General features: G+C 39.6%; 1 non-coding gene and 1 pseudogene across 1 annotated transcript; one reads left to right on the forward strand and one right to left on the reverse strand.

Moving 5' to 3' along the window:
* Positions 1 to 6,810: 6,810 nt before the first annotated feature.
* Positions 6,811 to 6,935, reverse strand: LOC115855704 (small nucleolar RNA SNORA68). The gene has a single exon (XR_004040548.1). It is a non-coding gene; the product is annotated as a small nucleolar RNA SNORA68 (small nucleolar RNA).
* Positions 6,936 to 18,004: 11,069 nt separating this feature from the next.
* On the forward strand, positions 18,005 to 18,480 carry LOC115855677 (large ribosomal subunit protein eL19-like; annotated as a pseudogene).
* The last annotated feature ends 3,953 nt before the right edge of the window (positions 18,481 to 22,433 follow it).

Consider the following 22,433-nt stretch of genomic DNA (forward strand, 5'->3'; position numbering starts at 1 on the left):
CTGTAATTAGTGTTGGAGAGAACGAGTGGTGAGTGTGGGATGTCATTTCTAGAAAAAGGGAAATATGGTAAGCAAACAATAGCATAAATGCCCGATTTAGAGAGAAATTTTTGAAGATTATCCCAGTATTGAGCCTGTGGATCTAAGATTAACAAAAATATGAAATTCAGAAAGAAGAACTAGCAAGTATAGGGGGGACAGGAGGTAATCACTTTGATCCAGACAGTTGTTAAAAGAGTCGTTTCCACCAGTTTAGCCAAAGCTCTCCAGAAGTCCATTTGCCTGGACACAGCAGCTTCCTGGCCACCTACCCCTTCACTATACAATGCTCTCAACATCCATTCTAGGAGGCTTAAGAATATCATGGGTCAACTGAAAGGTGTGTGTGGGGAATCATTTGGGAAAATGTTAGGGACAAAGTGTTGGGATATATGCAGGTGTCCCTTCTGTTAGGCAATCAAGGAACAATGGGCATTGGGCTGCTGTTGAGTAATCCTCAGCAGACAGAAATACGAATGACATTTAACATTGCTCCTGGGTACCTGCCTCCGTGATGATCTCGTGACACTAGCAACCAATGGTATTTGCAGAAGAGATGCAAAGCTGCTCCCATTCATGTCATGGAGAATTCATCTCATTTGGTGGACTAGAATACTCTCCTGGAAAATACACATTTAAAACCTTTTAACTTAAACCCATATCAACAACTTACTAAGCTTAGGAGTTGAGAATTGGTTTCCTTTGTTCTCTGTATCTAACTAGAGTGACATTTTCTCCGATGTCTAACTGTTTAGCTAGGACCAGAACTTGCTTCTGGAAGTGATGGTGTTGAATGAATGCAGAGGGAGGGGAAGCACATTTAAAATACTCTCTCTTATTGCAGACACATTGAATTTAAGATGCTGGTGGGCTGTGTAAATCAAAATGTGGGCCCAGAAAGGGGTAAGGACTGAAAGGGTAGATTTGTGAGATACCCACAGCTGGAATGATGAAAAGTTCACAGAAGAACTTTTAGAACACAAGGATAAAGTGTTCAAAGTCCGAAGACAGAGCACAAGACACATTTAATGACAAAAGAAACAAGAAGTCTTGGGACCTTTGGTGCTATGTCCCAGAGGCATGGGGTGGGGGGCATCAAGGAGGAGAGTGTGGCCAGTGGACAGAAAGCTGTACTTTCTGATCAGAGAACTTAAGTGCTGAGTACCAGATAACTAGAAATTATGAAGTCACTTGGATGCCTTTGAGACAAAAGCTTCAGAGATCCAGATGAGGTGGCAGGTAATTTAAAAGAATATATAGAACAATAGTAGCAGTAGGGTGGGCAGTTATAAGATCCATCTTTTGTCTGAGTTGGAAGACTTGAGCATGGTTTTGTTTTTTGTTTGTTTGTTTTTTGCTGAGAGGAGTGAGGCAACAGAGAGAACTAAAAATGCAAGAACGTGCACCGCTAGGAGACCCCGTGACCAGACCCAAGTTTTAATTCCTTTGCTCTTTTTCCCAAATTGAACCATTCAGCCTCCATTCAGAGAGCACAAAGGTCAAGGGGAATGGGAATGAGGATTGGGCGAAAGGATTAAACACTTTTGGTCCTGATATATGTGCCTTCAAGGGACCAGGCTTTCTCGCTCCAAATAGTTGGTCCTACCCTCACCCTCATTCTAACCAGTTCCCAGGCAGCCTTAATGTCCTAACCTCAACTGTAACCGAAGGGTTATGAGAACTTTTTGGGGTAACTATTCTTGGTCAGACTGAATCCTGGTCATTCATTCTTCCTATAGACACTTATTTATCACTTGCTATGTGCTATGTTCAAAACAACCCCATAATTTTTTTTTTTTTTTTTTTGCGGTACACAGGCATCTCACTGTTGTGGCCTCTCCCATTGCGGAGCACAGGCTCCGGACGTGCAGGCCCAGTGGCCATGGCTCACGGGCCTAGCCGCTCCGCCGCGGCATGTGGGATCCTCCCGGACCGGGGCACGAACCTGTGTCCCCTGCATCGGCAGGCGGACTCTCAACTACGGTGCCACCAGGGAAGCCCAGATGTAACCACTCTTATTACTCTCACATGATGAATCAGGAAACTGAAGTTTAGGTTTAGACAGAGACCAAGTGTAGACCTTGTTTCTAATGCTGTCTTAACATTACTGCACTGTCTTCATCTGACCCAGAGTCATTGTCCACTAAAACAATGAAACCAATATTTTCTAAATACCTGCACCTTATTAGGAACTTCAGAGTATGCAAAGGAGCTAATACCCTTCTCCCACCCTCCTAGAAAGAGATTCCATTTGAGCCACCAGGTAACCTCTTTAAATGAAATACCACACAGGCAGTCCCCATTCTGCATGGTACTTTGGGATCATAAAAATGACCACGCACACAGAAGCCAGAAGAATCAATCTGAATGATCAATGTGAAAAAACTGATTGTTTTGTGATCTTTAAAAATGTTTTGTCAAAACATTAAAGATTTAGTTACTGTAAGTTATAAATGAAAAAATATCAAAACTAGTAGTTATTTAGTACAATGCAATTTAAAGCATTAGAAACATTCAGAAGTAAAGTGTTTTATTGCTTTGCACTTATCAAGAATAGTTTCAACAGTGCTTGCCTTTTTTTGTTGTATATCTTTTTTTTTTTTTTCTTGCGGTACGCGGGCCTCTAGCTGTAGTGGCCTCTCTCCCGTTGCGTAGCACAGGCTCCGGACGCGCAGGCTCCGGACGCGCAGGCTCAGCGGCCATGGCTCGCGGGCCCAGCCGCTCCGCGGCATGTGGGATCTTCCCGGACCGGGGCACGAACCCGTGTCCCCTCCATTGGCAGGCGGACTCTCAACCACTGCGCCACCAGGGAAGCCCTGTTGTATATCTTTATGATATGGAACGAGCATTTTTTCTATGCCTTGGTGAATTGTCAGGCTCCTTTCTAAGTTTGGATTAGCTTCCAATATTTTATCCTTTGTGCCTTCAGTGTGCTTTCAGTGTTGTGAAATATTCCAAGAGTTCCTTTAATGTGAAGGGTTTTTGTTTGTTTATTTGTTTACCAGCATGACTTCCTCTGGGACATCTTTAGCTGGCTTGTCATAACCACTTTCTTCAGTTATGTCAATAAGTAAACCTTCACTAAGTTCCTGTGGTGCTTAATTTTATGTGTCAACTTGGTTGGGCCATCGTGTCCAGATATCTGGTCAAATTTTGAACTGCAATATCAGCTTTCACCTCGGTCTCCAGTGTACTGGTTCACTATGCAGATTTTGGACTTGCCAACCTCCATAGTCATGGGAGCCAATTCCTTAACATAAGTCTCTCACTATTATATATAAACATATCCTATTGGTTCTGTTTCTCTGGAGAATGCTAACACAGTTCCTCTGGCTAAATATCTGTCTCAGTGGTGGTGATGACATTTCCATGGTCAACTTTTTCTAATTCTGTTTATATTCAATTAGAATTTCACTTTTTGTCGCTTTACTACACTTTCGTGTCTTTTGTCCAATTACCTCTTTCAGTTTCATTTTTGTAAAATGTCACATGGATTTATTACTGTTAGACAAAGAAGCAACATAGTTACCCACTTTGCTCTCGGTATGTAGTGTGTATATGTTAATTCCAACCTCCTAATTTATCCTCCCCACTGCCACATTTTTCCCCTTTGGTAACCATAAGTTTGTTTTCAAAGGCTGTGAGTCTGTTTCCATTTTTAAGTAAGTTCATTTATATCATTTTCTTTAAATTCCACATATAAGTGATATAATTGGTATTTGTCTTTCTCTGTCTGACTTAATTCACTTAGTATGATAACCCCTAGGTCCATCCATGTTGCTGCAGATGGCATTATTTCATTCTTTTTTACAGCTGAGTAATATTCCATTGTATATACGTAACACATCTTCTTTATCCATTCCTCTGTCGATGGACATTTAGGTTGCTACAAACAGTCTTTCAAAAAAAGTAATGTGATTGGTCAGTGAATATCATGTGCACCTGTTATTTATGTAGTGATTTGTGGACTGAAGAGCTAGCACAAAGTTTGTGCTTTATTTTTTTTAACATCTTTATTGGAGTATAATTGCTTTACAATGGTGTGTTAGTTTCTGCTGTATAACAAAGTGAATCAGCTATACATGTACATATATTCCCATATCTCCTCCCTCTTGCGTCTCCCTCCCACCCTGCCTATCCCACCCCTCTAGGTGGTCACGATGCACTGAGCTGATCTCCCTGGGCTATGCGGCCTGCACTTTATATATCCATCTTTATCTCTATCTACCGTGTGTGTGTGTGTGTGTGTGTGTGTTTGTGTGTGTGTGTGGTAACTGAATTTGAACTATGTTGTTGGGGAGCTGGTGATATTTAACTAAACCATGGTAACTAACTGAAATTTGTGCATGTTGAGGTCATGCAATTCAAGGACTGCCTGTATTTACTTTTGAATTGATTGTCTAGGTCCATAATTAATAAATCTCTGCCATGAAGGGCAATAAAGCAAAGAAAACAGGTTCTCAGCTGAATCAGCAGCATCTCTGTAAAAATTCTACCATTTCATTAACTGTCATTCTTGAAATACCTGATGCTTGTTTTTCTTGCCTATTTTCTGTGAATAACTGGCTGCTTATAGAATCACATAAAAATGTTCAAATATAGAAAGTGGTTTGTGGCAAAGACAACTATTTCTCCACTGAAAATCCATTCTCCTTTTCTTCCTTTAATTATGGTACTCCAGGTTTTAGTGGGGCATATAGCTGCCTCACTGAAGACTACATTCCCACCCTCTCTTGAAGCTTATGGCCAAATTCTGGTCTATGGGATGTGAGCAAAACTGTTGTATGCCACTTCTGGGTTTGTCTTTAAAAGGAAGGGCTGTGTTCTTCCCTGGTCTTTTCTCCATTGGCTAGGATACAGATGTAAGAGCAGGAAGTGGAGCAGTTATTTTGAACCCAAAATGGAATCTGTGTTGAGAGTAGATGTCAGGGCTACTACCTCTGGACAGTTATATCGAAGAGAATAAACTTCAATCTTGTTTTAGCCACTACATTTTGGGGTCTTTTTGTTTCAGACATTTAACTCTAACCTAAAAAAAAATCCATGGATGGTTTCCTGTTTGAGAATAAGCTATAGCCTAACATAGTAATACAGGGGATTTATATATATCACACTAAATAGTTAATTGATTCTCCTCCCTTCCAACCCTAACTGAAAGAGGATAAGAAAAAAAACAGAAGGCTGTAAGTATAATCCCCTTCTGAGAGAATAAATTGAGCAGAACCTACTGAAGACAATTAATGATATAGTGAAGCCACCACAGATAGGATGAGTAAAATCTGCCATTCCATGAGGTGGATTTGATGTTCCACATTTATCAGTTACTGTGCGCTAAGGCTATGAGTCTCTATTCCTAGTAACCAGACGTGCTGGTATGGAGGCTTCCAATAATTAAATCGAATTCCCAGGAACTGCTGAGGTCTATTAAGAGACAGTTACTGGCAATATTTACATAAATTTTGTGACAAAATAAATTTAATGTAGTGTCAATCAGTTAAGTCACTGACATGGAAATAATTTACCCTGATACAGTTCTTTAAATTTGTACATCACAGGGGCTTCCCTGGTGGCGCAGTGGTTGAGGATCTGCCTGGCAATGCAGGGGAAACGGGTTCGAGCCCTAGTCTGGGAAGATCCCACGTGCCGCGGAGCAACTAGGCCCGTGAGCCACAACTACTGAGCCTGCGCGTCTGGAGCTTGTGCTCCGCAACAAGAGAGGCCACGACAGTGAGAGGCCCGCACACTGCGATGAAGAGTGGCCCCCGCTCGCCGCAACTAGAGAAAGCCTTCGCACAGAAATGAAGACCCAACACAGCCAAAAAAAAATCTAATAAATTAAAAAAAAAATTTGTACATCATGAAATGTGGCTCTTTTGTAAGGAACTGATAAAAGATCTGATTCATCAACACCAACAAACGTGTAATACTCATGTATATACACTAGAGGGCACTCACCTTCTACTATTTTTTATTGGAGCAACATTTGCCATAATGGCTTTCAAACAAGTGTATAGAAGAATCACCTTGGGAATCTTATTTGAAATGTATACCCTTAGGTTGTGAAGGAGGCTGTGAATCTGCATTTTAGTAAGAGGCTATAAGGGAGCATGGTTAAGAGGATGGCTCATGAAGCCTGACCGCCAGCGTTTGAAACCTGGCTTTGCCACTGACGAACTTGGACAATTATTTAACCTCTCTGTGCCTCGGTTTCCTCATCCATCAGATGAAGTTAGAAACAGCACCTACCTCTTAGGGTTGTTGTAATGATTAAAAGAGTTAACCTAGAACATACAGCCTAATGTCTGGCAATAAATATTCACTCTATTATTAGAAGTTTTTTTTGGTTTTGTTTTTGGTTTGTTTTGTTTCATTTGGTTGGTTGTTTTGGTTTAAACGAAGAGTTTTATTTGGGCAGACCTGGGGACCGGGAGGGCCTGCACATGAAAGAAGGTGTTGGGCCTCTTGGTGGTGAAGCATGGCTTGTGCTGACAATGCAGGACCTGGTGGGGCAGCCGGAAGTTGATCTTGGAATCATGGAATTGCTTGACTGATGGTGGGGGACATCTGCTGGCTGTGATCTCCTCCACCTTCATGATCTGGATCGAGTGGGCCCAGGCGCGGGGCCAGGCGCCCACGTCGTGGTCTGCAGAGCTCAGTAGGGGATAGGGTGAATTGTACATCCCCCCCAAACCTCCCATCACGTGGGGGGGAGGTGGGCACTTGGGGACCCGGTGGTCACAGCATCTGGTCCCAGCAGGCACTGGCTACCAGGGATGTAGACCCTCCAAATTCACTTTGAGAGGCATGACCGCAGCCCCCAAAGGCAACGAGATCCACTTGCTGGTAGCACCTCTGTTTAAATTGTTGCTATATGAAACAGCAGTTCTTGGGGCTATGGCCTTAGAAGTGTTTAATAAAGATGCTCATTGATTTTGTTTCAAAGAGACTTGAGAACCATGCTTGAGAAACACAGGACTCTTTTTAAAAGAAAAAAGAAGATATTTTCAACATTCGACCCAGCTGGGCTGAGACTTCAGGCTTTAACCTCTGCTAGAGTGAAAACGGAATGGCAGGAACCAAAGGTACAGGGTGGAGAACGGAGCAGGATGAAGCTGGTCTTCGTATGTTTTTCCAGAGAGTTTGTATTTTATTCAGAAGTCAGTGGAAATTCATCTCAGACATTGAGGCAGAAGATGGCATAATCAGGCTGATATTTGAGATAGATCACTCTGCAAGTGGGGTGGGGGATGGAGAGTGAGTGGTGATGCTGAGGCAGGTAGATAGGGGAGCTCAGGTAGATGCAGAGCTGCTACTTTTCCATCCTACGGAATGGTCTCCAGAAAGCATTACAATTATTTACATTAGTGATTCCAGTATTAATAATTTGAAGCTTATGAATGCTTTCTTCTTAGTTCAAAATAGAGTGGAGTTTGTAATGAAGCACTCTGCCCCAACCCTACCCTATGATTTATACACACTATAGAGTATACAGTACCTGGCAGGCATCCTTCCTAGGTTTTTTTTTTTTTTTTTTTTTTATGGCTGTGTTGGGTCTTCATTTCTGTGCAAGGGCTTTCTCTAGTTGTGGCAAGCAGGGGCCACTCTTCATCGCACGTGCGGGCTCAGTAGTTGTGGCTCACGGGCCCAGTTGCTCTGAGGCATGTGGGATCTTCCCAGACCAGGGCTCGAACCCATGTCCCCTGCATTGGCAGGCAGATTCTCAACCACTGAGTCGCCAGGGAAGCCCCTCCCTAGGTTTTGAAGCAGTCACCAACTGCCTCACAACACCAGAGGCTGTAAAAGGGGCACATTCTGCATCCTGACTCGTGATACTGTAGAGGTTGGGGTAGATTTCCAGTAGCCATGGCAGTTTTGAAGTGTCTGACCCAAAAGGTTTAAAATAAACTTCAGTTCTGCTCTATCACTTCCCCAGCCAGAATGGGAGGAGCTGCCAGTGGGGTGGGAGGAGTGTAGGAGGAGGGGAAGGCTGAAGTCCCACTCTCCTTATTGGCTTTACCTAAAATTCACCAACACTGTTCTGCTCCCGTCAAATTAGCAGAGTCAACAGTGCTAGGGAAAATAGCTGCATGAGTCTTTTCTCTAGTTCCTGAGGAGGGGCTATAAACGATTTTATGAGAAAAGAATCCATCCCTGGAGCCCTCTCTGACAGGATCAGTTCCTACTTGTGCACTCAGCCTTATATATATATATATATATATATATATATATATATAAGCCTTTTATATATATATATAAGCCTTTTATATATATATATATATATATATATATATATAAGCACAAGCCTTATATATCATCCACATACCTAGTCACTAAATTCCTTAGAAACATATCTGTTTCTAAGTCTCTGAAAACATGCAAAATGTAAATAGATAAAACAGCTCTTCCCTCTATTGTTCAGATTGCAGAATCATAGGTTATTATCTTAGACTGCTTAGAGCTAGAAAGAACCTAATCCAATGGTTTTCAAATTTGTTTTAGTATCAGATCCTTTCAAATGAAATCCTGTCAAGTTCAATTAATATGTTCAATTAATTGAACATTAATATGTGAACAGAAAGCAGAGCTACTTCTATTTCTATCTGGGCAATGCCTCTCTCTGTGTTTGTCACACCTCCAACACCCTATTGTGTGAATTAATTCTTTGAACACCTGGGACTTAGAGGAGCAAAGTCTGATTTGGAGCAAAGTCATGATTAAACAATTTCTTCCATTTTACAGAGGACAAATATGAGTCCCAGAGAGTTAGTAATTATTTGAGTAGAGTGTAAAATCAACAGGGGGATGCAAAGAAATAAAATCAAAGGTTATTGTTCAAATGCATGATAGAGAATAGAGTTTGGAAAGGATTTTCTTAACGGTTTCTTCAGAGTTGGATCAATGAGTCAAGAAAAACATGATAAATTGCAATGTGTGAGGGGCAAGAAGAAGGTTTAATTTAGATCTAGAGAAGGATTTCAATAGAAAGAGATGCAAACTTTGGAAGTTTGAAATCTCTGGCCCAGAATTTGTTCAATGTGGCAAAGCTGCATACCTGTCTACAGAGAATCAAAGCCAGCTTTTAATTAAAGTCCTGCATTGTGGTGGAGACCTTCAGCCCTATCAGCCATTAGTCATCATCATCCTTGGCATTATCAAATATCCATTACAGGTCTTTACAAGTTTAACCCAGAGGTCCTTTTTCCACTGGACATGGTTTGTGCAGATCAATAGTTTAGACAGACAACAACATGGTAATTTCCTGAAGATTCGTAGGAGAAAAACTACTCAGTTCTAACTTTTCTTGCCTTTGTTTCTGCATTCAAAATCAAACTCAAAACTTACCTGGTCCAGGAAGTGTCTACCCACCTGACTTGGTTCATTACTGTGCTCAGCAACTTCCGTTTTTAACTTACCTTGCTGAACCTCTGTTCCTCACCTGTAAAGTAGAGATAATAAGAAAGATTTCTTACTGTGCTTATATGAATAAATGGAAATAAAATACATTAGCCATTTAGCACAGTGCCTGGCACATAGTAATTATATTAAAACTGTTAGTTTCAGCATGAATATCTGATAAACCAAGGTCAAATTAATAAAAATTAGAAAGAGGTTAAATTTCTCTTTAGGTATCTTCCCATCTTTTCACTTAGAATCCACTCTAATTTCTGGGCTCTGTTATTTTTTATTTTTTCTCTTTTCCCCTTTCTTTCTTTTTATTCTGGAATAACAATGATCAACTTTCATTAGTGTAGAGGTTAATTGATGATAGGAATCAAAGTAGAGAATAAATTAGATACCCTATTCAATACTGTAGTTTGCCTTTAGTTACAAAATTTTTAGAATTTCATTCCCTTAGACAGCAGAGGTGTTTGTTTCCCATGCCTCTTTCATCTCTAAATGGTTAGAGAACATTTTTTTTTTTTTTTCTTTTAGAACATCTGTTTTTAGTTAATACATTCTATAGTGTTGGACAAGGTAAGTATCTCTGGAAATAAGCCTGTGGTCAATCCAGACCAGCTGAAATTAACCCACACTATTGAAGTGGAAATTCTAGAACTGAAAAGTTCAATAGCCGAAATGAAAAATTCAATGTATAGGCTTAACAACAGATTGAATATTTCAGAAGAAAGGGTTACTGAACTTGAAGACAAATCAATAGAAATCATTCAACCTGAATAACAGAAAAGTGAATAATAAGAAAGAACGGCAAAAGAAGTTCCATGCGGGAAGTTGATAGCAATACACGCCTACCTAAGAAATAAGAAAAATCTCAGATAACCAACCTAAACATACACTTAAAAGAACTAAAAAAGAAAGACAAACAAAACTCAGTTGAGAATACGTTTCCTTTAAATCCAAAGATTACCACAGAATTCACCACTGTAACAGAATAAAGGAGAAAAGTCATAAGATCAACTAAACAGGTGATGATAAAGATATTTGACCAACTTCAACATTTATTCATGGTTTAAAAAAAACTCCTTAGCAGAAACTAACACAACATTGTAAAGCAGCTATACTCCAATAAAAATTAATTTAAGAAAAGAAACTCTTTGGTATAGCCACAATGGGAAATAATTCAGCACTTCCTTATAAACCTAAACATGAAAACACCATATGACCCAGCAATTTGCACTCATGGACATTTATCCCAGAGAAGTGAAATTTATGTTCACACAAAAATCTATACATACATTTTCATAGGAGTTTTATTCATAATAGCCCCAAACTGAAACAACCCAGATGTCCTTCAATAGGTGAATGTTTAAACAAAGTGGGATATATCCTTACTATGGAAAACTATTCAGCAGTAAAAAGGAATGAACTCTTTTTATGTCAAAAAACTTGGATGAATCTCCAGGGAATTATGCTGAGTGAAAAAAATCAATTCCTAAAGATTGCATACTACATCATCTATTTGATTTATATAAAATGTTAAAAATTTTTTTTTTTAGAAATAAGGAACAGATTAGTGCCTACCAGGAGTTAGGAATAGTAGGCAGGGAGAGGAAAGAAATGTGCTTATAAAAGGGCAACATGAGGAATCCTTATGGTGATGGAAACATTCTGTATCTTGACTATGGTCAACTTACACATGAGATAAAATTGTATAGAACTAAATACACATGAGTATAAGTAAAGCCAGAGAAGTCTGAATAAGATTGTTGGATTGTAATGTCAAGGTCTTCACTGTAACATTATACTGTATCTCCGCAAGATGGCACCACTGGAAGAACCTGGGTAAATGGTACAGACTCTCTCTATTATGTCTTACAACTGCATGTTAATCTACAAATTATCTCAAAATAAAAGGCGTAATTTAAAAAACCACTCCTAACAATCTAGTAATAGATGGGAACTTCCAAATCTGATCAAAAGTAGTTCTAAAAAGCATATAACAAATCTTATACTTCTTGGGGAAATATTGAAAGCTTTTCTTTAATATCAAGAACAAGACAAATACCTGTTCTCCCCACTTTTATTCAGCACTGTATTAAAGGTTCTAGCTATGGAATAATGCAGAAAAATGAAATCGAAGTTATAGCACAGGAAAAGAACTAAAATTGTCATTATTCACAGGTCATATGGTTGCATATGTAAAATTCCAAAAGAATCTACAGTTAAATTTTTAGAATTAATAAGTGTGCTAGCAAAGATACAGGAAAAGTCCATATACAAAAATTGTTTATATAGTATACAAAAATCAACTGTATACATTAGCCAAAAAACAACCCCAAAATATTTAAAATATGCCATTTAAAATAAAATTAAATTAAACACAAGAATAAATCTAACTAAAGACATGCAAGGCCTCTACACAGAAAATTACAAGCATTATTAAGAAAAATTAAGGAAGATCAGATAACTGAAAGAATACACCATAGATGTTTTAAATACCAGTATTATAAAGAGGTCAGCTTCCTGAATTGATCTATGGCGCAAGTGCAATACTGATCAAAATCCCAATGAGTTTTTGTTATTGTTGTTGAAATTAACAAGTGGTTATGTAATTTATATTGAAATGTAGAGAGGTAAGGAAAGCCAAATTGCTGTTAAAGAAGACTATGGGAAAATTTGCTCTACTGAGAATTAGTTAACAGAACTATTAAATAATTTTAAAATATTAAAAAGTTATAGAAGTTAAAGGAGTGCAATACTGGTACAAAAATGGACCAAAAGACTACTGGAACAGGAGAGAAAATGAAAATGCAGAAACAGACAATGAATAGATAAACACGTAATTATGACAAAAGTGGAGCTGTAGAAAAGTGGGTAAATGATAGCCTTTTCAATAAATAGTGCTGGGTCAATGTATTAATTTTCTGTAGCTGACATAACAAATAACCACAAACTTAGTGGCTTAAAGCAACACAAATATATTATCTTACCGTTTTTTAGGTCAGCAGCCCAACACAGGTCTCACTAGGATAAAATCGAATATTGGCAGGACTGCACGTTCTTTTCTGGAGGCTCTAGGAGAGAACTCGTTTCCTCGCCATTTCCAGGTTCCTAAAGCCACCCATGTTCCCCACTCTACGTTGGCTTGTGATCCCCTTCCTCCATCTTCAAGGCCAACAGTGTTGCCTCTCTCTGATTATTCTTCCCTAATTAAATCTCCCTTTGACCACAGCCTGGAAAGATTCTATTTTACAGATCCATTTGGTTAGGTTGGGTCCAGTCAGATAATAACCAGGATAAACTCCTCATCTCAGAGTCACATCTGCAAAGTCCCTTTTGCCATGGAAGGTAGCATATTATAAGGTTCCAGGGATCAGGAAAAGAGCATCTTTGTGGGGCCATTCTTCTGCTTACCACAGTCAACTAGATACCCTATGGGAAAAATAGAAACTTTCCTTTACCACTCACCAAACACAAAATCAATGACAGATGGGCTATAACTGGCTATAAATGTGAGAGTTTGAAAAATTAAAATTTTGGAAGAAAATATAGAAGAACATCTTCATGATATTGGGGTAGTGAAGGATTTCATGACCAGGACACAAAAAACACGTAAGATTGAGAAATTGATCTAGATTAAGATTAAGAACTTCTTTTCATCAAAACATCCTGTTAAAGAATGCAATGCAAGGCCGCAGAGTGGGAGAAGATACGTGGAACACACATCGTCAAAAAGGGCTGCGTCAAAGTCTGGGTTCCCCTGAAAGCAGAACCTGAAAAAAAGACTTGGGTACAGGAGCTTCTGGGGATCCACTGTGTGTGTGTGTTATGCTTCACAATAAAACAAGTTGACACCAATAACAACAAAGGTCTTAAATGTAATAGCTAACACTTATTAAATGCTTTCTATGTGCTAAACTCTGTTCTAAACATTTTATGTAAATCAACTCAGTTAATGCTTAAGACATGCCCAGAAGTAGATACCTTTGCAATCCCTATAAAGGAGGAAGCTGAGTCACAGTATAGTTAATGTCCTAAAGCTAGTAGGTATGGTGTGTGATGGCAGGGATTGTTGTCTCTTTTGTTGACTGCTACATTCCCAGTGCCTCTTGATTGAGTAAAGACGCAAAGCAGGATTCAAACCCTGCTGCCTTTGGTAAAGCCTGCATTCTTAACATGGCACAGAACAGCTCATGTTATTCATTTAAAATCTCCTATTAGGGTTTCCCTGGTGGCACAGTGGTTGAGAGTCCGCCTGCCGATGCAGGAGACACGGGTTCGTGCCCCGGTCCGGGAAGATCCCACATGCCGCGGAGCGGCTGGGCCGCGAGCCATGGCCGCTGAGCCTGCGCGTCCAGAGCCTGTGCTCCGCAACGGGAGAGACCACGACAGTGAGAGGCCCACGTACCGCCAAAAAAATAAAATAAAATAAAATCTCCTATTCATGTCCAGATTGTAAGAATGAAGATAATAAAAGTATAGGGAAATTAAAATTAATGTTTTAATTTTAAAAATAGGTTTCTATTTTAAAAAATAAATTTTAAAATGTTATCCATTAGTCTAGATTTCTTAGAGGAAAGGGGGATGGGAAAAACTGATCTCGGAGAGTGAGCAGTGAGCAGTGCCTTGAAGCGAGATCTTAGCTCCCTGCCCAAGAACTGAACATGGGTAGCCTGGATGAAAACCAGGAATCCTAGCCACCAGTCCACCAGGGTCTAGAAGCTAAAAGCAAAATTCCCCTGGCCCTTGCCCCCATTGAAAAATGCATTTCTCAAGGAGGCAAACATGTAAAAACAGGTACATTATTAGAGGCGCAGCACAAGTGGGAGAGCACACGGAGGAACTGTTTAGTTAAGACAGAAGTAAGGCAGAGATACACACCCAGAGAGAAAGGGGTGTGGGCGTCCTCCCTAATGAAGAGGAGGACAGTAAAGAGGTGTCTAACTCACTTATATAGGGCAGTTCCTCCAGGTCTTTTTTTTAACTTTGGCCAATTATCTGGTTTCTTTTCCCACACCTGACCTTCCCTAGGCACCTCCCCAACATGCGTGCACAACTTTTTTCCAAGATGGATTCCAGTCCAGAGGTCTATGGGGGGGCTTGGCATCACCTATTATGGGGTGGTGCCGCCTCCTTTCTGCACATGTGCAGTGTCTCCCTTGCCCCAAGGACGGGAAATATGCGACCTATTGATCTTTCCTCAAGCAGGGTTTAGCCTCTCTCTGTCCCCGCAGTGACTGTTATCTTAAAGTGTCCACAGTCCAGCTATTGACCCTGTCCCTGTTGTTTTTTTCCTATCTCGAAGTGCAAATGGGAGGCTGGTTGTAAATATCTAGCCTAGAGCCCACCTGCCTCCTTCCCCAGGAAAAGTTAACAGGAGGCTAGTTGTAAATGCCTAGCCTTGGAGTCCATCTAACTCCTGCCTCAAAAGCAAAGGCCTAAAGAATGTTTTAAAATACTTTTCTTCCCCACAAAATGTGTTTAAGATCATATTCCCATCATTGCCAGCCAGCATTTTAGCCCTTGCCGATGAACGTCACAGATCACAGAAACCCACCCTTCATAACGCTTCTCCCAACACCTGAGCCTAATCCCTGCGTGACCCTCTCCCAGCTGAAAGACTTGTTCGTGTTGGCTGTTACTTTAGCAGTCGCGTTTCCAGCCACTGAATCATATTAAGCTGAAATCAAAACCAAACACATATTCCTCTAAGAAACAGCCAAGGCTTTCATGCTAAATACCAAGCATTTCTCCCCAGCAGTCCAGGAGTTCTAGCACTTTAAGATGTTGACCAAGGATTGTCCAGACTACAGGTCACTGCTTAGAAGTTTTTGTTGCTGCTGCTGCTGTTGATGGTGGTGGTGATGCTGTGTGTGTGTGTTTTCAAAACCAATGTAGAAAAGTTCATGCAATAGTCTGCTTTCATTTTAAGAAAAATGATTACAGTATAATTTGTATAATAAAATCTCTTCTGAGAGATCACAATTTCCCTTCTGTTGGATGATGGCCAGGTTGTTTTGGGTGGGCAAGGGGAATATTCAAAAGTAGTATTCATGCTTTTTCAATGAAACATGCATTTAAATGAACCACAAATCAACATGTCAGTTGAAGCTATGGAACTGACTACTACAGTGACTTTATTTATTTTTTTTAATTAAAAAAAATTTTACATTGGAGTATAGTTGATTAACAATGTTGTGTTAGTTTCAGGTGTACTGCAAAGTGATTCAGTTATACATATATATGTACCTATTCTTTTTTGAGGTCGTTTCCCATTTAGGTTATTATAGAATATTGGGCAGAGTTCCCTGTGCTATACAGTAGGTCCTTGTTGGTTATCTGTTTTAAATATAGCAGTGTGAACATGTCAATCCCAAACTCCCAAGGTTTTGGTGCTTGTGATAATGTCTTCAGAGAAATTATGCAGTCTAAAACACTAATGTATTCCTACTCTTGTGTATTTAACTTTCTATGAAATATATTTATGTGCATATCCATTATCATATCAATCACAATGCCTGCTTGTTGTTATTTCCTTGAGCCTATTAAAGTAAATGATTTATATTTTCCCTAGAAGTTCATATACAGTGTTTTTTTATTCACTCATAAAAACCATATTTATTTTGAAAGCTATAATTTCACATACTCATACTAGAATTATATATAATAAAGTCCCAGCCTGTAGGGAACAAGTTAGAAAATAAATAGGCATACCTGAAGTAGAAAAAAAATAGGCATACCTGAAGAAACAAAGAACAAATTTCAAGTATCTTATATTGTACACAGGATTATTTGCTATTTATCAAATTTTATATTTTGTTTAATATTTTTTCATTTTTTTCCATAAAAAAGAGTCCATAGTATAGTTAAATTTTTTTGTTGTTGTTTTTTTCGGTACGCCCGCCATGGCTCATGGGCCCAGCCGCTCCGCGGCATATGGGATCTTCCTGGACCGGGGCACGAACCCACGTCCCCTGCATCGGCAGGCGGACTCTCAACCACTGCGCAACCAGGGAAGCCCTAGTTAAGTGCGTTTTAAATGTTTGTATCCTTATAGGTCTTTTCATATTCTTACATAAATAAATCACAAAAGGAAAGTATTTATTTGAATACAATGAGATGATTGGCACATTAGAAAAAGCCTTGATTTTCGGAGTCAAACAGAGATGAGTTCAAAATTCAGACTTTGCTACTAATTAGCTGTGTGATTGTAGGTGGGTGACTTGACCTCTCTGAGACCTTGCTTTTTACCTCCCTAAGAAGGAATAACATCTGCTTTGCAGGGTTGTTGTAAAGGATTTTTATCCATCCATTTCATCAACATATAAGCATTTCTAAGTGCTACTACTTTGTAACACAAATTTTTTTTTTTTTTTTTTTTTAGTTGGGAGGAAACTTTAATGAAAAAAAATTACGAGCAAAAGCAAGAGGCACGTAAATCTGTTTTTCCTCCAGAGATCATACATACTCCAGCAATGTGGATGAAATGTCCCCATTTTCAACCCTATATATTTATCCAAATCAGATAGATAGATAGATAGATAGATAGATAGATAGATAGATAGATAGATAGATGGATGGATGGATTCAAGGTGCTCTTCTCCTTCCTACAGAGAGCTGTTTATTGAGGCAGCAAATATTTCTTGAGTGTCTAATCCATGCTGGGCACTATGCTTGGTGCTGGAGGCTGTGAACAAGACAACGAGTAGTAGTCATTCCACATGCTAATATAGGATATTAGTTAAGAGTTCTGGTTACAAGAAACAGCTACTCTAGCAAATGTAAGCAAAAATGGGAATTTATTGGAAAGCTACTACTGGTAGAGTTAAACATCCAAACCCTGGATAGGGTAGGACCAGGAATTCATGGACCTTCCCCTTTGGGCAATGATGTCATTATGGTGACTCAGCCCCAACAAGTCCCAACCGCTGTGTCTTTCAGGTCAAGTTTCTGAAGAGAGAAACTCATTGGCTCAGCTTGGGTACAGTGTCTGTCCCTGGTCCAATCACCCATGGCCAGAATGGCCAGCTCATGTGGCTTGAACCTGCCCCAACATATCTGAGTCTTCCCAGAAACTGAAAGAGTTTGTGAGTAGAGCAGACACTCGTTAGTTTCTATATCTTGCAGCCCTAACATTTCAATAGGTTCAGGGTTATATTCAAAATATTTAACAACTGCTATGACCCAGGCAGTGACTAGTCCAACCAGTGCTGGTTGTAGCCTAGAAACAGGGTCCAGGAGGGTCCTTGCTGGGTCAGGCGTTAACCCTGTATAACACCAATATTGAAATAAATAAAACTCCCCTTCATTCAGTTATGTTACAGTTCATCAATATCTCAAAAATGTGGCACCAGAATTAAATACAAATATGATAAAATGTTAAACAAAAAGCTCTTCAAGTCTTTGTTTGCCTTTATTACTATGTAGCACTGATCAGCTACTTTGGGAAGTGCTAGGTAAGTGTGTGTTGGATGGGTGGACCCTTCAAACAAGAGTCACTGCCAAGTTACAACAGGACTAGTTACCTCCTGTGATCTGGTCACTAAAATGGCTAATTGAAAACTGAATTGCAGCCAGGAGGCTTCAAAAGAGGCTCACCTCCACTATCCTTCACTGCAGCAAAAATAAGGTCTGGTCAGACCCAAATGAGACCAACAAAATCACCAATGTCAATCCCCAACAATGGATTGGGAAGCTGATCTAAGATGGGCTGCTCATCTGGAAACCTTTAACTGTCCAGTCCTGCGCTCAATGCTGGAAAAACACCTTGGTCTGTCTCAAGGGCAGGGATGGGGACATGGGCATGCAAAATGTACTCTCATTGTTCAAATGCCTGAGAAGGTAACCTGGATGAGAATTCTGCATTGGCTGCTCAGAAGATACCATGAATCTAAGAAGACTGATCACCACATGTATCACAGCCAGCACCCGAAGGTGAAGGGGAACATGTTTAAAAACAAGTGGATTCTCACAGAACACTTCCACAAGCTGAAAACAGACAAGCCCAGCAAGACGCAGCTTGCTGACCAGACTGAGGTCTAAGATCAAGGAAGCACTCTGAGAGCAACTCCAAGCCAAGCAGGAAGAGATCACGAGTAATGAGACCAACAACTAAAGCTCTCCATCTCTTGTCTGTACATAGTGGCCTCTGCAAATGTATAGATCCATCGTTCAATAAAACAAGGCTTTATCTGCCTGAGGTGGAAAAAGTGAATTGCATTTATTTTTCTGTCAGCTTTTGGATATGTTGAACATTCAACCGATTAAAAATCTGAGTCTTTTTCACATGAACTACTGTTCACTGAGATCTCCCTCTCTCTGTTTATGGGCTATTGATTTACTGAACCAAAATATAGGATTTTACATTCATCTTTAGTTACATTTCATCCTATTAGCTTCAACCAATTTGATTGAACCTGTTGAGTTCTGTTGGCTGTTAGTATGTCATGATGCATGCTAATTATTCCTCCCACATTTGTGACGTTTGTGACTTTGATTACAGTATAAAACTCTATTCATCCAAATTGTTGACTTAAGAAAGATAAATAAAAAAGAAGATAATGTGGAGTGTAATGCCTTGTAACACGTCACCCAAACCTTGTGCTAAATTGTTCCCAATCCAATAAATGGCCACCCTTGATTTTCAGATGCCAGTTGGTGTAACTATACGTATTTTCATCTAGTGCAAATTTCTGCATTTTTTTCTGCCAGGATATAAAAGTCTTGAGTTGTATTTTGGCATTTCTCTCCAATAATCTTTAAACATCACCAATAGTACTTCGTAAGTCGCTTACAGAAGTCATTCCAACCAAAGAATAAAGTTCAACTAGATCTGGACACATTCCCTGATTTAAATGATCTAGGTACCCTTATTCCGTGCTACTCTATTTGGACTTCCCTCAACTTCCTACTTCCCTATGACTCATATTTCTCTATTAATATTTGAGATTTAGTTTGCAGAAACTAACACAATATTGTAAATCAATCATGCTTCAATAAAACAAATTAAAATTTAAAAAAATACTGCTATCTAATCACTTAAAAATGACCTCACCAATATACAGAAAAAAAGAGGAAAGAAACACGTCATCAACAACAGATGAGTTAGTGTGGTAGCTTTATACATAATTTTTTTCTTTTTTCTATTTTCTAAAAATATGGAAATATTTTTCACTTCTATTTCAGTTCAACCAGACATGGATTAGGCTCAAACAAAGAATTCACCAGACTATGGGAAATCTTATACCACTGCATGTGTAAAATATATTTTTATTTAACAAATATTGATTCAGCATCTATTACTTACTAATGAAGAAAGAGCCAAAAGGTTCCCAAATGGAACAGTCTTACTGCAGTTTGGAGAAACCAGTCATATTTTGTCCCTACAACCTGTGTGTACCTGTTCTCCAGGTGAAATGCCCTTCTTCCATTTCCACCTCTCTACATTCTTATTCACCTTCCAAGGCCAATTTCAAATGCTAATTTACCAAAGAAATCTGCCCTAATCCTGTCATCTAAATATGCCTTTGACAATTCAGAAGTCCCATCATATCCTGCCTTAAGATCAACTGTGTATGTTGAGGCCTTATGGGATGGGGGATATGTCCCTTATAGGCAAAAAATGTATTTTAGTCAGTTTTCTTAGATCCTCCATAGGACCTAGCATGATATGCCATAAATACTTTCTGAAAAAAGGAAACAATTAAAGGTAATTAATCTACTCTGTTAACACTTCCCTATTCAGGAAGTAAATCAGCCCTCTCAAATCATAGTCAGATAGAACATGAGAGAGAATACTAAACACTGGCTGGGATAGTTAGGAGGATTAACTTTTTTCCACCTTTTTCTCAAGTCAGATTTGTTCTTTTGTGTAGAAACAACGTCCTTATTGGTAGGTTGGTAGCTCTTAATCTCAGCTGGATGGAATTTCATCTTGTTTTCAGCTGGATAGAAGTAGGCTGGCTATATGCTTGTTAGTATTTAAGAAGTCCCTTATCTTGGGGGGTAGCACTTTTTATGCCTGGTTTTTCCTAAGGTTGAGATGGCGTCCCAGGCAGAGGGCCTTCTTTCTGAAGAGTGTAGGGTTGCTATTAATCAAATAGCATCTTATGAGCTGCATGTCAGTGATGCTTATTTATCTATGGTTAGTATGGGTCCTTGAGCCACTGTGAGGGAGGTTTCAGTTCTGATCTGGATAATATACCTTATATATCCTTTCTAATTGTGGTTATGGCCATGTTTGTTGTTTGATACTAGATGTAACAACAATTTAGTGGCTGGGATTTTGCTTCTCTGTGGCCCAATGATTTAGAGCTGCGATTGCAAATTGTGGCCTATTATTGGGAGAATCACAGTTCTTTTCCAGAGGATTCCCAAAACTTGTATGGGCATCAGACACTGTTATAAATAATTTTTCACCCGTCTGCTATTTTAGAGCTAATGTAGATGTGGTAGGGTTAATGAAATAGATTGACTTTACAATGGCACTTAATTTATGCTGGACTTCTGCCACTTGTTGACATAATTACTGGTTACAGTGCTAGCATATAGGGTTCATAAATCTGACCCTTAAAGAGGCCTAATAGCAAAATGCTAGGCACCAGCATATTAGAATCTGAGTGGCTTCTCTTTGAAGTAGCCTGGGTTCGGGAAGGCAGCTGGGGCCTTCTGGAAGTCAAAGGACAAACTCAGGACTCTGGACTGAACAAAGAAGGCCTCTTTGGATAGCCACAGAGACAACAAAGTGAGTTTGTGTGAGATTCCAGTCTTAAACATAGACTTCTCTCACCTCCAGTCTCTCCCTATTCTTATCCCTGTCCCAGGCCTGTTATTACATTGAAGATACAGAAGTGCCTTCTTTTCATACATTTTTCCAAGATCAAGCTGAGGTGAAGAGAGAGCATGCAAAGCAGTTCATAAAATATCTAAGAAAATATAAGTGTAAAGTCTGCCTTCCGGTGATTAAGGTGACTATGTAACTTTGTTATGATGATCTCCATGGGGCCTTTGCTGGGTCTAGAGAACTAAATTATTAGTTGCTACCTGACTTGTTAGCTTACTCATGTTCCTACACGGGACGTGAGGGCAAGCATGTGTCTTCTTTGTAGCCTCTTCATATCATTTTCAGTAAACTCTAGCCGCTAAATGTATGTTTGGCTTTTCTCAAGGAGCCATACAAAGTGTCATCTCTGGACCACAGCACCAGCATCACCTGGGAAGCTCACTGGAGATGCAGATTCATTGACCTCACTCTGATAAACTGAATCAGACTCTCTAAGGATGGGCCCAAGGAGCTGTGTCTTACCAAGCTCTCCAGATGATTCTAATCCTCTGTATAGTTTGAGAAGAACTACTGGTCTCTTCCTAGAGCTGTTAGTTTCCTATATTAGATCTTTAATTCAGATGCACGCTCAGGTATTTAATACAGCCGTCTCTTCGATGTAGTAAAACAAACATTTTTTTCACTGGAACAGACACTAAAGAAACAATCTGAGCCTTAGTCGAAGGTATTACATTTAGCAACATTCCTACTTATCTGAGGGGGTTCTTTTAACTCCAGGTCTATAAAGAAAACTAAATGTCTGGTGACTGAACTGAACCACCATCCAAAGCTAATGAAATCCCAAAGCTAATGGAATAGTGCATATAACTGTGCTAATGGTACCCATGCTTTGCAGAACATTAAAGTCACCTGGGGAGCTTTGAAAAACCCTGCTCCTCTGTACCAATTAAGTCAGAATGTCTGCAGTTGAAAGCCAAACATCAGTATTTAAGGTGCTCCACTGATTCCATTGTGCCAGGAAGTGTGGAAATCATTGACCTCTGCAAACCTAGTCATAATTCTACCCAGGAAGTAGGATGTAACCAAGCTGTGCCTCAGGTAGGATAGTGACTCCCCTGTTTCTCTCCAACAGAGGCCTGATATAGATAACTGGGGAACTGGCAAACAAGCTATAGAGTCTGCTCTGCAGTTGGAGAAAGCGTTAAACACGCTG

The sequence above is a fragment of the Globicephala melas genome, chromosome 4 (genome assembly GCF_963455315.2).
Source record: "Globicephala melas chromosome 4, mGloMel1.2, whole genome shotgun sequence".
In the NCBI taxonomy this organism is placed as follows: Eukaryota; Metazoa; Chordata; class Mammalia; order Artiodactyla; family Delphinidae; genus Globicephala; species Globicephala melas.